Source organism: Arachis ipaensis, chromosome B05, assembly GCF_000816755.2.
Source record: "Arachis ipaensis cultivar K30076 chromosome B05, Araip1.1, whole genome shotgun sequence".
NCBI classification, from domain to species: Eukaryota; Viridiplantae; Streptophyta; class Magnoliopsida; order Fabales; family Fabaceae; genus Arachis; species Arachis ipaensis.
The window spans coordinates 140,623,851-140,629,035 of NC_029789.2; the positions used below are offsets into that span (position 1 = coordinate 140,623,851).

Here is a 5,185-nt window from a genome sequence, read left to right on the forward strand (position 1 = left end):
GCTCGGCAAACCGAACTTGATCTCATTGAAGAACTCAGATCGTCCACAGCAATCAAACATTTAGCTATGCAGCAGCACATTGTTCGAAGATATAACCAACGACTTCATCCAAGATCCTTCCGTGTAAATGACCTTGTGCTTAGGAAAATAGAACAAGCTAGAAAACCATCACAACATGGCAAACTAGCAGCTAATTGGGACGGCCCTTACCGAGTCACAGAAATAATCGGCAATGGAGCCTACCGACTACAAACCCTAGAGGGTAAAGATCTTCCTAACACTTGGAATGTATCTTCCTTAAAGTTATATTACAGTTAAAACCAGGGACAGGCCAGTACTCTTTTTCCTACTACCAAGATTTTTCCCACAAATGGTTTTGCTTGGAGAGGTTTTAACGAGGCTAGCCTACCTGGGCCTTTGGAATCAAAGGTTCTTCAATAAATATTTTATTTTAACAACTCATCACTTCCTACATCTCTCGCTTCATACATAAACATATAATGCCGATCTATACTATCAATCCGACCATTCAGATACAATTAGTCATTCTTACTGCCGACCTTAAAATGGAATCCGATCACTCGGATGTAATCAGTCATTCTGACTGTCGACCTTAAAATGGAATCCGATCACTCGGATGCAATCAGTCAACCCGACTACCGACCTTAAAACGGAACCCAATACTCGGATACAATCAATGAATCCGATAGCAAACCTTATAACGGAAATTCATTCAAACAAATATCTAATCTTAATCGCAAGCCGATCACACAGACTCTACCAAACTAATTACCAATCTAAATCGAAATCCAGTCATTTCTGAATTAAACAAAACCATCAAATCTCTTAGTAAGAATCACAACGCTAAGATCCCAACCCGACTATGCCGCAAATATTAACAAAAAGCGGGTCGGACTAACTAACTGCCGAACAAATCCTTCGCAACCGAATACAGATTAGCCGATTTTTAATAGCCGCTCACTAAAACACAATGCAATTTTTATGATTCAACATCACAATTTCGGCCTAATCAGGCCTCTACATGATACTTTTCCATCAAATTAATAGTATTACACCATTAATACCACTACTATATTCGACATCAATACCACATTCACAAAACAGAAAACCACCCACATATCATACAAACAACAATATCATATTATAGTCATCACATGCAGAACACAACATGTAACCTGAAATACCAAGAGTTTGTTGTTCACAAAACAGCAGCATACATAATATCACAAAATAAAGCTCAATCCAGGAGCAAAATAAGTCTACAAACAGCAACAAAACAAACACACAAACTAAACATTTTCATCTCCTTGCTCAGCGGCACCATCATCTTCAACCATAACGCCATCTTGCACTATTTTCCCTGGATCCATTGCCGAGAAATTCACCTCGGGAGCCAGAAATCTTGCCTGAAGAACAACCCTCTCAAACCCTTCAAAGAAGGAATCAAGAATTTCTCCTTGTTTGTTCTTCTCCACCTCCTTCAACTGAGCAGTAACCTCGATCATACGAGTACTCAAAGAAGATAAATCAGCTTCTTTCTTCTTTAAATCTTCAACATCTTTTGCATAGCTCTCCTTTACCTCTTTCAAATGTTTCTCAACCTCAATCAACTTCACCTCAAGCTCGGAAACCTTAGCAACCTTTATAGCCAACTCTTCCCTCAAACTCGGATCCTCCTTTTTTCTCAACCAACTTCCGATGAATCTTTTCGCGGCTCCGTCCTAAACTCGCCAGCCGCAGACCTACCACCTGAGGATCATACATTAACCCATTACTTTTTCACAAAACAAAAACACAAATACAAAACTTTTTTACCTCAAAAAATATACATCACCTGCATATATTGATCAATCGCCACATCCCCCACCTCTTCCGCCAAACTAACATCAGACGGGGTCTGGCATACCTCATCAGCAGTGATCATGAAAGGATGATCTTTCCCCCAGAGGGACGATCCCTCACTCCGCTCAACAAAACCATGCAACTTTTTCTGGTTATCACAAAACCTATGAACCTCCTCCATTGGAACATCATCCCTCTCATCATCAGAAACGTCGGACAAATCCACCACATCACCCTTTCTCTTCTTAGCAATAACTTTCCTCCTCTCCGGCCTTGCTTGATCAACCTCGCTAACACCGACCTTATCCGCCTTCGACGAGGATACCTCCTTATCCAACCCTTTGCTCTTCACCTGAGACCTCAAACTCGCTGCAGATACACTTGGGTACTTACCACCTGAAAAACAAGGAAAACAAAACCTGTTCAAAAAACCTCAGATATGATGCAACAATCACAATTCAAAATCTTACCCAAATAATCTATAATAGCAGCCTTATTTTCCTCCCACTGCAGCAGAGCGTAAACAGAAATCAACTCCTTCCGATCAACAACCTCAGTCAAAAACTCAATTATGCACTCATCTTTTGGACTTATAGTGTCAGGCCCTAAAATGTTTTGAGGCTCTGAATACCACCAGAGAGGAAATTTTTCCCCCAAATACTCGTCTACATAGAACGGAAAGTCATCCTCGCAGCTACTTACCTTAAGGTACATTTTCTTAAAGTTCTTAAAAGACGATTTGTATAGCTTGAACACACCAAACTCCGGAGAGCTGTTCAAATTTACCCAACCACCCTTCCAAACACCCTTCGCCTGAAACAATGAGAAAAATAGCTCCACTGATGGATTTTCTTCCAAGAATTCCATAAGAATCTCAAATGCCCGAAGGAAAGCCCAACCATTGGGGTGAAGTTGTGAGGGCGCACAGTTCAACTGCTTCAGAACTTTACACTCAAAATCACTGAAAGGAATTCTCACCCTTTGTTCCTCTATAACACAGCTATACATAAAAAATGCTCAAAACCCTCCCCTCTATGAAAAATCCTATCATCAACCATACAGGGGAGCAGCTCCAATCGAAACTCAGAATTAGCCCTAACAACATTAGACTTATCTATCTTATTCACAGCACCAACATCCAAAAATAGAGAAACACGATCCCTTACATCATCATTCACCCAGTCATAAGACCAGTCTACCTCCCCTTTTGTTTCTTTCTCATAACCCATTGGAAAAACAAAAGTAGAGAAGGAGAAGAAGAAAAAATGATTAAACAGAAAAACCAAAAAAGAACTAAGAGACACTCACCTCTTTTACTCATGTTTTGGTTGAAAACGCTTGAGAAAAAATAAAACTCTAACCATGCAAACCTCCAGAATTCCTAAAACTTTAATTCACACACTTTAACCCAAAATCTCGCTTTCACTTCCCATCAAATTAGTCACGTCCAACCCAATTAACCCACCTTGGAAACACGCAAACTCATTAATACCTTCATTTAATTATTTCTCTATCCTAATCATGAATGCCTATAGTCTCAGTAACTGTTCAATAAAGCACCTTGACCTGGGGGCTACAAGGCAGAACCACACGCCGAACTATTCAGCAGCCAACTCATACATCATTAAAAGTTCAACCTGCTTCATTAAACATTTTCCCAGGCTAAGCTTGGGGGCTGTGGTCCGGCCATTACAAATTCAATATCATAAATCGGCTTTATCATTCATAACTCGGCATTATTCACATCATTATTCAGAAAATTGGCGTTATAGTTCGGCATTGCAGTCATTAATCGGCATTCAACGTTATTAATCGGCGTTACAGTTACTGATCGACAATCAATGTCATTTATTAAAAAGTGACGTTACAAATCAGCTTAACGAACGGCTTCACAAATATGAAACGTCCAACCTGACGTTTACCCTTATTATTGCTCTTTAATACAGGCAATAAAGTAGGAACATAACCGATTTATATATTATCACCTATAAAAAGGTATGATCTTCTATTCTAAAGGACACATTGAATTCTCAATACTAACTTAAGCTTCGGAGTGCCTTTGCAGGTACACTCCCCCCTGTTTCTTGCTCAAAGCTCTACGCGATTGGACACCCTCTTGGAGTAAAAGCTCGGATTGTCATAAGGCCTAAAGGTCGGCATTGAAGATAATAACTCGGCGTCGACTCCCAGAGGCTGAGCTCTCCCTCCAGGTATCCATACAAGAACACTTGGTAATAAGGATATTTGGGAATGGGATTTGGCAAAGCATATACAAGAGGTTATGAATTGGAATTGGAGAGTCTCTATTCTTTTAATTCAGAAAAATGCAAATAGTGTTGCAGATTATATGGCTAAAGCAGCTACTTCTGACGTGGACATTCACTCAAATTGGAGTTAACCATAAAATAAGCTTCAATATCTAATAAATTTAGATATGAAGCCAATTAATTTGATTTTGTCTCTATTTTTTTTCTTTCTTTTCTGTTTAGTATTAAAAAAAAGAGTATATATGTAAATTGTTTTATATCAAATTAGTATTATTAATTTTGGAGTGACACTGTCCTCTTCCAATAAACTAAAAAAGCAAGTTTTCTTTTTGAAATATTCCTTTTCTAATGTGGTGGAGTCTGATGAATACTTTGATATTCAATAAGATATCAAATCTATCTATGAGTCTTCAGAATGTTAATAGGTCAAAATGGACTATGTATCATGTCTTACATTGAGTTTGTGTTTGGTAGGTCGGGTACCGAACGGTTTGGGTTGGTACTTTGGTTGATGAGAGAGGAAATTGCCTGGTTCTGGGTTGCTGGGTCAAAAAAGGGGGTGCAGCCGACGTCCCGAGCTCTTCGTATGGAGAAGGGGGTGTCACCTGCAAAGACACTCCGATGCTCTAGTCAGTCAAGTGTGCAGGCGAAAAGTGGGAGAATGATATGTGACATACCTTGGGGGAGGAGTAGGACCCTCCCCATTTATACCATGTCAGAGGTGGGTCCCACAAAGGCAGACCCACCTTCCTCGAAGCTTCCTCCACACAGCTGTAGCGAAACTGTCAGAGACGCGTGTCCGGGTAGGAGGTTGAGCAGCTCAAGCCCGACCGTTCGGATCGGGTGGTCCACGGGTCGGGTCGGCCCGTATGCTGTTTGGGCCAGGCCGTGACAGTTTGTTTATTTGTTCTTTAAGGATATATAAAAGAAATATTTTTTATTAAAAAAAATAAATATTTATACTATTTTTTGAGTTATTTATTTATTAATTATTTTGTATATACCAATAAATAATTATATAATAAAATAATATACCTTTTAACTTTAAAAAATAC

At 39.4% G+C, this 5,185-nt stretch overlaps 1 long non-coding RNA gene across 1 annotated transcript in view; it reads left to right on the top strand.

The window, feature by feature from the left end:
* The window catches only part of LOC110263062, a 3,307-nt gene continuing 2,810 nt past the window's right edge, over window positions 4,689–5,185 (top strand). Inside the window, exon 1 of the long non-coding RNA XR_002348055.1 lies at window positions 4,689–4,700. This is a non-coding gene — a long non-coding RNA (uncharacterized LOC110263062). The remainder of the gene's footprint in view (window positions 4,701–5,185) is intronic.